The sequence below is a fragment of the Monodelphis domestica genome, chromosome 4 (assembly GCF_027887165.1).
Source record: "Monodelphis domestica isolate mMonDom1 chromosome 4, mMonDom1.pri, whole genome shotgun sequence".
NCBI classification, from domain to species: Eukaryota; Metazoa; Chordata; class Mammalia; order Didelphimorphia; family Didelphidae; genus Monodelphis; species Monodelphis domestica.
This window is the reverse complement of record NC_077230.1, coordinates 8,021,019-8,034,065: the sequence shown is the minus strand read 5'-3', so window position 1 is coordinate 8,034,065 and position 13,047 is coordinate 8,021,019.

Sequence of the window (13,047 nt, the reverse complement as noted above, 5' to 3'; positions counted from 1 at the left end):
AGTGATAATCTTTCCATTTACTAGATTTAAAGAGTGAAGAATGTTAAAGTTAAGTATTTAGCATAATTACTTCAGGTTAAATTAGAAGTACATTTAAAGGCACAAAGGTAAAGCCATAAGTAATGTGTAAATGAGATACTAATGAGTGAAAGAAATAAGTAAAGAAAAGCTTCCCAAGTTGGTTAATCAGCTAGTTTTATGCTATTAGATCTGGTCTCACTATAATCCATTTGCCTCTTATTCCAGTCCTACCTGACCTTTTTTTTAAAATAGCTTTTAAAAGTACACATTGAAAATGTCTTGTTTTTCTTTTTCATATTTAATTTTCATTTACTCAAGATAATCACCGAGGGGAGTGGTTGACAACTGCCTCCAATTCACTAAGAAATAATGAATGAGTAGTCCCTACACACTCTCAAACATTAAAAAAGAGGCTATTTTCATTAGGAAATCTGAAATTATTCGTCTTTGATTTTATATAAATATAAGCTATGTTAATTTTTAGGAATAAATAAGAACATGCTCACATGTTATACACCAAATAGGTAATGCTTTTTTTCTTTTCCCAATAATAAAGAAAATGACAAAAATAATAGGCAATATATAATATAAATATATAATCATGTATATATTTATGTGTATATATACACATATACATATTAGGTGCTATTGTTATTATTTACTCGATTTAATCATATGCCATAAATGTGTAAAATAGATCCAAATATGTGTAAAAGATAATTTAATGAAGCCACTTCAGTTTATATTCATTGTTTTATGCCTCTGTATAGTATATAAAAATATAAAAATAATATTTACATGTTATTTATATATTTTATAATATACATTGACCCTTGGTTATATTATATATATATATATATATATATATATATATATATATATATATATATATATATATATAATATAAATACGTACAGGCACATATGGGTCCACACACTTGTATGTGTAAATTTACCCTGTTAAGGAAATGTCCATTTATTCCTATTTATTTATTCCTATTATTTGATTATTTGTTTTTTACAGAAATGGTAGTTGTATTTCATTAAAAAGCTTTGTTCGCATCTACTAATAAACATAATTTTTGTCCTTTTTTTTGTCAGTCATGTTTATAATTTTGCTAATAAAAAACCAGCTCTGCATTCATGGCATATATACAATCTGGTCATAATATAGAATATTTTTGATGTTGCTATAGCCTTTTTGCTAATATTTTATTTAAAAAATGTTATGTGTTCATTCAGGAATATTGATTTACAGATGCTTTACTCTGTTTTAAGTATTGATATTATATTTGTATCATAAAAGGAACTTTAGAGAGTCCTTTATTTTTCTATTTTTACAAATATTTTGTGTAACATTGGAATTAATTGTTCTTTTAGGAAATTCAGTTGTAAATCCACTTAGTCTGGGTGGTTTTGTTTTGTTTTTTTCCTTTGGGAGTTCATTTATGGCTTGAGCAATTTTTTTCTGAGATTAGGTTGTTTAAATTCTCTTTCTTGTTCTATTTTCTTGAGCATTTTTTAAAAATTCATTTGTCATCTTTATTGCCATAAGTAGCTTCTATTAAAAGCCTTAATTCATAATTTGTTGTGAAATTTTTTATATTGATAATTTTCATTAGAATAACTTTTAAAAAACAGATTATGGTCTAGCTACTTTATTGCATTTTTAATAGCCACTAGTTTTATTTGTTAATTCAATTATTTTTTTAAAACCTCCAATGTTATTCATCTTTTTCTTGATTTCCAAGATTTCTATTTCGGTGTTTAACTGGGTTTTTAAAACATTTACTAGTTTTACAGATCTTTTTAGTTGTATAACCATTTCATTGATCTACTTTTTTCTTTGCTGATGATATTTTTTGAGATATACCCTCAAGACTGCTTTGACTGGAGCCAAAAAGTCTTGGTATATGGTCTCACTTTTGTCATAGTCTTTACCTATAAGTTAGTTTGGATTCTTAGTCTCCAGTTGATTTTTAATCTTTTCTTTGCTGACTCTATGAAAGAAACTAGGCTGAAGCATTGGACCTTGAGGTCAGCATGACCAGAAATCAATTCTGGCTGCAGACTCACTAGCTTGGCCATCAAAAGTCACTTCATCATCAGTCAGCTGCCTCACTTTTCTCATCTATAAAAATGAGAATAACAATACCACCTACCTCCCAGAGTTCCTGTTAAGGATAAAATGTGATGTTTGTAAGTTTCACAGACCTTAAAATGCTATATTATTAGCTATTGTAATTATATAATTATCAGGGGAGCCAGGTAAAAGCAGATGGGATTGGAATCAGGAAGACAGATTCATTTTCATGAGTTCATATCTGGTCTCAGATAATTACTGGCTGTGTGGCCCTGGACTAGTCACTTATTCCTGTTTGCCTTAGTTCTTCATCTGTAAAATTAACTGAAGAAGAAAATAACAATCAACTCTAGTGTCTTTGGCAAGAAAACCCAAATGAGGTTACAGAGTGAGACACAACTGAACAATTATCATTATTATTGCTTCTAGGAATTTTAAATGAATTTGTGGCCCCCTTGTATTTTCCTTTGAGACTCTGCTTGTGTTTTTGAAGTTCTCATCTTCTGAATGTCTTGGGTATCTCTTGCATTTTAATACCTCTTAACTTTTTTCATTTCTAGCTGTATTTTCCATATTGAGACTTTGCATTTAGGGTCAGGGTCTGCACCTTTCTGGTAGAGTTAGTAGAGCTTTTCATCATCCTGATTTGTCCTGCTACTATGTTCTTCCAAAACCCAGCAGCTGCTGGCGTAGCCATTCTTGGCCTGGGACTAAGCCCTCAATGTGCTATGGATGATTCTGCCCCTCTACCTATTAAAAACCTGAGATTTTGAGTCCAGGATCTCACCCTTCCTTGAAGACCAAATGCAGTTCCTTATGGAAACAAGCTTGGCAGGATCTAGAGAAACTCTCATTATGCTTATTGTATACCTTTCTTGAGTTGGGGCAAAGTGAACTTCCTTGTTAAATGCTCGATGGCTTGTATTAGAGCTATGACTCTTGACTGCCTTGTGGCATTTGGACACAATGGAAAAATATCAGTCATTAATAACAAAATGGATAGTTTCAGAGGAAACTGGAAACACTTCTACGAAGTGATGCAATGAAGTAAGTTGAAAGAGTAAAATTTACACGACAAACACATCATAAAGAAAAATAACTCTGAAAGACTTGAAATTTGTTTAAAATTGCAGAAAACCCTAAGATGAAGCTACTTACCTCCTTACAGAATAGTTGGTGATGTGAATGATCTATACATTTTTAGACATGGTAAATGAGAGAATTTGCATCACTTGCCTAGGTTTTAATGAGGCTTTTGTTTTTCTACTCCCCCCCCCCATTGCTTAGTTAGATAAAAACAGAAGCAAAAGAAAATAAATGCATGTTGATTGGGAAAACACTAAAATTAAATTGGAAAAAATATTGCTGGACCAATCAATGTGGACAGGCAGATACATAATAGATAGATTTAACCATTTATTAATGTGTTGCCTTCTTTGTCCTGGTTAACGACGTCTGCTTTTGGAGATAATATGACTAAAAAAGATCATGCAGATACATCTATCCATCCTTATGCATGTTACACTATTGGAAAGGATGTTCAAGCCATAAAAGCTATTGTTGGAAAAACCCTGACCTCAAATGATCTCCTTTATCTGGAATTTTTGTAGGCTTGAAAGGAACTTTATTGCTCAAGGTCCTTATGAAAACTTCACTATCTATAAAAGTTTGTACATTAGTTGGCAGCTCCTTCAAATCTTCCCCAGAGAAATGTTGAAGAGAATTCCTCAAACTACCCTGAGCCAGTTTTACCCTTGAGACTCATTAAAGCACTAGCTCCAACTTCAGAAAAAAAAAATTTCCACTGCCACAAATATAGGAGAGGAAGAGCTCTTCTCTAGCTTCTATCTAACTCTAATCTATATAAGCAGCTGACAAGATTAATTTCAAAAAGACCTGTTAGAAGTTTTAGAGAGATAGCCAGAGCTGAATTTATTATTTGGGTGTCTTTTTTTTTTCAGGAAAATAGTATTGAGGGGAGAAAAAGAAACTAACTCACCTGAAAAACAGATCCAAGAGAGATGATTTGAGATTAGACCATCTGAAAAGCCATGATGAAAAAAAAAAAAGGCTTGGGCATCAAAATGCAAGAAATTGTCAAAGGAAACTGCCTTGATATTCTTGAACAAGAGAGTAAAATAGAAATTGAAAGAATCCACAGATCACATCTGGAAAGAAATCCCAAATGACAATTCTCAGAAACATTATAGCTAAATTCAAGAGCCCCCAAGACAAGGATAAAATATTGTAAGCAGCCAGAAAGAGACAATTCAAATACCATGGCGTTACAGTTAGGATTACATAGGACTCAAAAGCCTCCACATTAAAGGATCAGACAGCATGGAATATGATATTCCAGAAGGCAAAAAAACTGGGTTTAAAACCCAGAATTCCCAATCCAGCAAAACTGAGTTTATCATTTTAAGAGGGAAAAAAATGGTCATTTAATAAAATAGAAGATTTCTAAACATTCCTGAAGAACAGATCAGACCCAAACAGAAAATCTGATGTCCAAACCCAAGACCCAAGAAAAGTCTAAAACAATAAATAAGGAGAAAATTTAAGGTATTCAATAAGGTCAAAGTGTACATACTCCTACATATAAAAAGGATATTAGTAATTCTTAAAAAATTTCATCAGTATTAGAGAAGTTAGGAGTATATACATAGACAGAAGGTGTGGAAGTAAGCTAATTAAGATGACATGATATATGAAAAAATCAAGGAGTGAAAATAAGGATTGCACTAAGAGATGGAATTGGATAAATTATCTAAAAAGGCATGAAAAACTATTCGAGTGGAGGGGAGGATGAGGGTGGAAACAGACAATGCTTAAATCTTACTCTGAAGGGGGTGTCCCTTGATTGGGGAATGGCTGAACAAATTGTGATATCTTATGGTGATGGAATACTATTGTGCTATAAGGAATGACGAATTGCTTGATTTCTGTGTGAATTGGAAAAATTTCCATGAACTGATGCAGAGTGAAATAAGCAGAACCAGGAGAACATTGTACACAGAAATTGAAACATTAGGGGAGGATCAAATATAATAGAATTTGCTACTAATAGCAATGGATGCAGGGCAATCCTGAGGGACTTATGAGAAAGAATGCTATCTACATTGAAAGAAAGAACTGCGGCACTAGAAATGCAGAAGAAAAACATGATTTATCATTTATTTATAGAGATATATGATTTGCAGTTTTGGTTTTTAAAGATTACTCTATTACAAAAATGAATAATATGGAAATAGGTATCAAGTGATAATACATGTATAACCCAGTGGAATTACTTATCAATTCCGGGAGGGCAGGGGGGAAGGAAGAGGGAAGGGAGAGAACATGAATCATGTAGCCATGAAAAAATATTTAAAAATAAAATAAAATAATATATCTTGTGCCCTCCCCCAAAAAGGGTATTTTTAGGTTCAAAAATAAATCCAACTTGGCAGAAAAATAAACAACAAAATTCAAGATTAAATCTTACTCTCATCATAACTGGCTCAAAGAGGGAATAACAACCAAAATCATCCAGGTATAGAATCCTATCTTACCCTCTAGAGAAGTAGGAGGGAAATAAGACAAGGGAAAAAATAATAGAAGAGAAGAGAATATGGTGAGGGAGGGAGGTTGGAGCTAACAAAAAGCAAAACACCTGTGAGGAGGGACAAAGTGAAAAGAAAGAGGATCAAAAGGGATAAATAAGATGAAGGGGAATACACAGTTGGTAATTATAACTATCAATGTGAGTGGGATGAACTCATCCATAAAATGGAATTAGATAGCAGAGTGGATTAAAAACCAGAATCCTACTATATGCTATTTACAAGAAACACGTTTGCTATACTAGTGGGAGACCTCAACCTTCTCAGATCTAGATAAATCAAACCAAAAAATAAAAAAAAGAAGGAAGAGATATGAATGGAATCTTAGAAAAATTAGAGTTAATAGACATATGGAGAAAAGTAAAAAAGGAATATACCTTCTTTTCAGCAGCACATGGTATATTCACAAAGATTGACTATGTACTAGAGCATAAAAACATGGCAAACAAATGCAGAAAAGCAGAAATAATAAATGCAACTTTTTCAGATCATAATGCAATAAAATTATAATTAGTAAGGTTATATGGAGAGGCAAATCAAAAATTAATTGGAAATTAAATAATCTGATTCTCCAAAACTAGCTGATTAAGGAATAAATCACAGAAACAATGATTTCATTGAAGAGAATGACAATGAGGAAACAATATATGAAAACTTTGGGGATACAGCAAAAGCAGTACGCAGGGGGAAATGTATATCCCTGAGTATCCATATTAACAAAAAAAAGAGAAAAAGATTTAACAAATTGGCCATGCAACTAAAAAAAAAACCTAGAAAAAGAACAAATTAAAAACCCTCAGAAAAAGACTCTACTGGCCGGGCTATTTTTAGCCGGGGGAATCTTGGCAAAGAAGAGATAAGCTGCTTCTCTCACCCTTCTGCTTGATTCCATGTTCCTTGGTTCCTTGCTGCTGACTCTGGCGTTGCTGATACTGCTTCCTCCAGCCCCCAACCCAGATCAGAAACCCAGCCAGCCATAGCCTCAGCCCCAGGCCCCCAGCAACTCTGCTCCTGATCTCAGACCTCTGATCCAGATTGCTCATCCAGCCCCAGCCCCAGGTCCCAGGCTGCTGGTAGATGCCACTGTGTCTTTGGAATCACAAACCAACTGGTAAAAACTGGGATGTTCTTTCCTTAGGCAACAATTAGCCTCCACGTGGTGGGGGACCTCAGGAAGAGGAAGGGAAGAAGGAAGTTGAATACAAGCATGGCGTACTCTATGAAAGAACAGTACCTTGCCTATTTCAAACAGCTTTTTTATTTTGTATCCTCTTTATTCCTTTATTTCTAATGATCATTTAATAAACCTCCCAAAATATATTTATTATTAAGATATAATTTTAATTTTTACAAAACTTGGCTGCTCTCAGCAATGAAACGATCTAGAACAATCCTGAAAGACTTATGACAAGGATTGCAGTTATTGCCCTTAAGAAGCTCACAATCTAAAAGAATAGACAAGCAAAGAAATATGTACCGTAAAGCTACATACTGAATATAATTAATGGAAGGAAGGCACTAAAATTAAGAGGGAATGGAAAAGGCTTCTTGTAGATGAGATAATTAAATATATGGAAGCTGATGAGATCACCAAAGGTATAGTATAAAGAGAGGCCCTGTGAAAAATATAGAGTTTGAAGACTGTATCCTTATAATGGTCCAGCAAGACAGTTTGATACATAAAACTAGGAAGGAATGGTGTTAAGAACACTTAAAGAGGAGGAAGCTGGGTGACTCAGTAGATTGAGAGCCAGGCCTAGAGATGGGAGGTCCAGATCCAAATCTGGCCTTAGATACTTCCTAGCTGTGTGAGCCTGGACAAGTCACTTAACTCCCATTGCCTAGCCCTTACTGCTCTTCTGCCTTAGAACCAAAACACAGTATTGATTCTAAAAGAGAAGGTAAAGGTTTAAAAAAAGAACACTTAAAGAAAATATCAAGGATAAAAGGGTGATTAACAATGTCAAAGGCTATAGAAAGGTCAAGGATGAGGCCTGAGAAAAGGACCTAGACTTGGTAATTAAAATCATTAGTAACTTTGGAGAGAGTAGTTTTAGTGGAATAATAGAAGCCAGATTGTAAAAGGTTAAGAAAGTAAAAGAAGGGAAGGCATCTATATAAGACAAACTTCCCAAGAATTTTGTCACAAAAGGCAGAAGAGAAGATACTAGGCCTCAGTGTAGGCTAGAGTATAGAAAGGCAGCATGCCCTAGCCATGTTGGTGAACCTATGGCACATGTGCCGGAAGGGGCTGCTCCCCTCCCCCTCTCCACATAGGCCTGAGGACATTTCTCATGTGACTCGCCCCTCTGTGCAACAGTTCAATGGGAGTGTATCCTCTCCCCCCTATCTGGGGTAATGGGGCAGCTCATATGCAGTGTGAGGGTTACAGTTTGGGCACTCAGTTTCTAAAAGGTTTGCCATCATCAATGTAAGGTGTAATAGTCTGGCCAAGCCTACTTATAAGGCAATAACATCTAATAAAGGTTTTTAAGGATATGATTGGTATTATAGTTGTCCCTTGCTATATAGTGGTTCACTTATAGTGGCTTCACTGTATCGCGGGTTTTTAAAAAACATATATCGAATTCTGTATCATGGAGTTACACTTCTCACAGCACACTATTGGCCAATGGAATGCAAGGTGACCAACCACAGTGCAGTGTTCTGTATCCTGGGTGCTGATTGGCTCAGTGACTGTAGATTGATGTGTGGAATGGAAGAGGTTTATAGGAGTAGGGTTTATAAAGCCTTAAAATATATATAATAAATAAACATAATAAAATAACATAATGCTGCTCCTTCGTGGATTTTCACCTATCATGGGGGTCTCTGGAATGTAACTTCCAGGATAGGTGAGGGATCACTATACTAACATCCTAAGTAGGGGATGTTTTTTTAAGGTTTCTAAGAATTTCACTTCCTTGTCCAACCCCTTAACAAGCTCAATTTGCAAAAAAAAAAAAAAAAACTTTGAAAGATAGCTAATGAATAGTTAGAAACTGAAACTGGATCTAACCAAGATAATCAGTCACCCAACTGACTTCTCTTCTTCTAAATCCTATTCGGAACTACTTTTTGGCGTGCTCTTTTGACAGCCTGGTGAAAACTATGGCCTCCTCCTCAGAATGTTTTGTTGTCCATGTTCGTAGGAGATACACTAAATTTCAGCTGGAATTGACTACAAATATTTCCCCAAACAGTATAAATCTAAAGTTAATCACTTCTATTCTAAAAAGACAGTAAGCTATGAACTGAGCACCTTCCCTTCAGGAAATGAGAAAAAAGATTGTAGAAAGCAGCGGCAAAATGAAACAAGGTTTTTAGACTTCACTACAGAACTATTTTGCAGGGAGGAGGTATAAATGTCTGCCTCTGACTACTGAATAAAACAAGATGGTTTCAGAGCAATAATAATAAGGAAAAACAAAGTGTGTCAACAAATCAGCACATCTTTTCTTGCCTTCTGTTGGCTAACTAAATCAAGGTTTATTCCCTAAACGCGGTGAGAGAGCCTAACACTCAGGAAAGTCAAGCAAACTGCCTGGAATTCTGCAAGAACACAGTGAGACAGGTGGCTCTCATATTTATACCTTGAGTCTCTTTTCACTGTTTTTAGTGATATCTGCAAACTATTGCTGGAAAACTTTTAGAATGAATCAAGAGAATATTTTGCGAGCCTAGAAGGGATTACTAAAAGCTAGCACAACTTGTTCAAGAACAGGCTGGGCAGTGGAAATATGTTTCCTTTTCCCCCTTAAGTATGGTAACAAAATTGTAGATCAGGGAAATGTCAACACAGCATGAGTTCAATACAACTTTTGAAAATGTGATCTACTTGACTAGGCTCAGTACCCACATGATGGAAGGTGAAAATGGAATTGATTCAATGATTAGAAACAAAGAATATTTTTTTTGATGCTCGCTTGAGAGATAGGTATCTACAGATGAGCTCTAAGGTCTTGTCCTTGTCCCTTTGCTAGTATTCACCATTTTAAGAACAAATTGGATGAATCCAGATGTTTTTGTCAAGTGTGAAAACAACCTAAAGCTTGGATAACAGAATTCAGATCCAAAAAGATTTCAACAGTCTGTAAATGACAAATCAATTTACTATATCTAAGTAGGGCAAAATAGAATAGGGAAAATGTAAAATTCTTTAAGTGGGCTAAAAAAATAAGCATGAGAGGTTCAAAACTGCAGACTAACATAGCAGTTTTGTTTTGTTTTTCCTGGAAAAGACCTGGGAGCAGTTAGTGAAACCACAAACTCAACACGAGTCAAAAATGTCCATGGTGGTCCAGAAAGTTAAAGAGGCACAGCACACAGAAATAGATCCTCTGATCAGATTACATCTGGAATACTGCATACCTCATTCTTAAAAAGACATAGACAAGGAAAAAACTGAGGAAGATAGTGAGAGAACTAAAGAACAAAGATAGATATCGGGAATTGGAGATGTTTAGCCTGAAGACAACCTAGAGAAGCCATGATGGACTTCTTCAATTACTTTAAGGGAAGTATTGAGGAACAGGGTTAAACTTGTTCTCCTTGGCCTCAGAGATCAACATCTGGATCAATGAGTTGAAGTTTCAAGGGGTAGATTTATATTTGATATAAGAAAAAACTTCTAATAATAAACTCCTCAAAAGTGGAATGGACAGACCCCCAAAGGTAGTGGGTCCTCCCCTCAATGGAAGTCTCTAATAGAGAACAGAGAATGATAACCTCTAGTTGGGCTCTCTCCCCTGCCCATTTTTAGATTTAATCACCAGAAGCGTATACACCCCACTTATCCTTAAATGGGGGAGGTCTGTGACCCACACATGTGGAAGTGGGTGATGAATCAGAACCCACTGACTCCCCCCTGGGCAAAGCTTTAGCTGTAATTGGCCCACAAAAAAGTAGAGGAAGGCACAGGAAGTGACACAAAGAAGCATCTTTTTTTTTTTTTGCTCCCAAGTCCTTGGCATTGTCAAATGTTTCCAAATCAGAAATGGGTATCAGTGGAAATGGAATTGAAGATGCATTAACATTTGCCACTTTGCCCTTGCACTCTGAAGGACTGACCCCTGGGCCTTTCCATTGGATGTGCAGCTAAGGCTGCCTTTAGGCATTATGTGCCCTTATTAGGGTGTGAACTCCTTAAGATTAGGGACTACCTGGTGTAATACAGCAGTGGTAGTGTGAGCACTACTAAAAGAAAGAATGCCCAGATATGGCCTACTGGGCTCATTCCCAAAGTTTCCAGATTTCTCCCTCTTACAATGGCTTTATTTTCTTGGCCTAGCCTTTAGACACTGTACTTTATACATATTGGCTTTTTCTTCATTTATTCCTCAGCTCCTGTGATCTGCACCTTCACTCCACCTCAGCTAAATAAGGAGCTACTAGAGTATACTGTAACAAGCATTTGTTAATAAGTAAGTCATACTTGTTACAATACCCAAAAAATCTTATAATCACCCATAAGTATTATTACACTGTCATAGTTGGTAACTCAGAAGTTCTTCTATTTGACCATAACTTCCTATCCTCTTAGTTCTCTCTGTCTCTGTCTCTCTCCATGCAATAAGGGCTTGGCTGGGCCTTCCTTCCTTCCTCTTTCTTTTTCCTCTTATGTCTTAGAAATGATACCATTTACTGGTTCCTAGACAGAAGAGCTTAACGGGGGTTAAGCAACTTACCAGGGTCACACAGCTAGGAAGTCTCTAAGGTCAGTTTTGAACCCAGGACCTCTCATCTCTAGGCCAGGCTCTCAATCCACTGAGCCATTTACCTGTCCCCTTAAATTTATTTTCTATCCTTACTAGAACCTCTAGGTCTAGGTGGGCAAATCTATGGCATGTGTGCCTGAGTGTGCCAGAAGGGGCACACTCCCTTCCTCCTCTCCACACACACCTGAGAATATTTCTCACATCACCCACCCCTCTGCCCAGCAGCCCAGTGGGAGTGCTTCCTCCCTCCTCTATCTGGGGTAAGATGGGGGAGCTCACATGAGAGCTGCAGTTTGGGCACTCAATCTTTAAATGGTTCACCATCACTGCTCTAGTTTCTTCACCCCTTCCTACTTTCCTAGGCTATCACCTTTACTCCCTTCTCACTTGTCTTCCCTTTAAAATTTGTCTTTTAGTTAACCAATTCGACTTTATCCTGTGTTCATCTTTAAACTCTTACCCCTTTGTCCTTTTACTGCTCATTCCATTCCAAATCCCCTTCCTGAATGACTCCCTGAATTTTCTAGGAGTTTGGTTGTTTAAAGGAGGGTCTAGATATATCAGATTATAGTTTGAGGAACACTCAGGGAAGGTTTCAGGAAGAAATCTGGGCTTGTTTGTAAACAGCAGAAAAGGAGCTAGAAGATAAGGAAAGGCTGAAAATTAATGACAGAAAAAAGTAAAAGTTGATTAAAGGGAAGAGCTAAAGGAGGAAAGAGCAGAGAACAGCATCAAGAAACTAAGCTAAGGGGTTGGCAATGGTACAAAGAGACACATTCTCCTCTAAGACTGGAGCAGAGGAGGAGAGGATAGAGGATCATGGCTAAATGATTCAAAATGTGGAATTGGGAAGGAGATGGAGCTCACAAGTTTTCCAGTGAATGATGAGGTGAAACCCTTTCATAAGAAAGAAAGGGAGAGATGATGACTTGGGTGATTTGGGAAGAGATGTTTTGAAACAGCCACTTCTAGTAATGCAATAGAATCTAATGTAGGAAGAATGAAAGGATGTTGTACAGAGAAGGCCCAGTTGAAAAAGAGACACTGTAAATTTGTAGTGAACTCAAGTTAGCATACATAGTTGTTCAACTTTCTCCAGCTGTGTTGAACAACATGGGAACCAGAGCAGAGAAGGTGAATAATGGGAGCAATTCAGGAAGAAGCATCTTTAAAAAGAGTTACAACTTCCAGTGAGACACTTGTTTGTTGGAGTTCTGAGTTCGAGTTGGGTCTTTCGCCTTGGAGGAGCTCTGGCTGAGGACTGCTTTCTATTGGAATTGCCACGTTGGGTGAGTGAAAAAGCCTAACTCCCTTCCTTGGTTTGTTCTGAGAGGTACTAGCCTCCAGAGGGACCTCTCATCTTGGAGGAGGCCCCGTGGCTAAAACCCTTGTTTAATTGACCCCTAGGCTCTCCAGCTGGGGCTTCTGGAGCCCTGCTGGAGTAAAGCCAATGCTTGAGCAAATAGTCTAGCTTGTGAAACTAGATTTCTTCCTCTGACCTCTCTTTCATTTCTCTACTTTCACTCTTTCTAAATTTTATAAATAAATTGCTAAAAAATCATTTGGAAGTAATTAATTCCTAGCAACCACACTCTGATCAACTTAGTCCAACCCTTTTATTT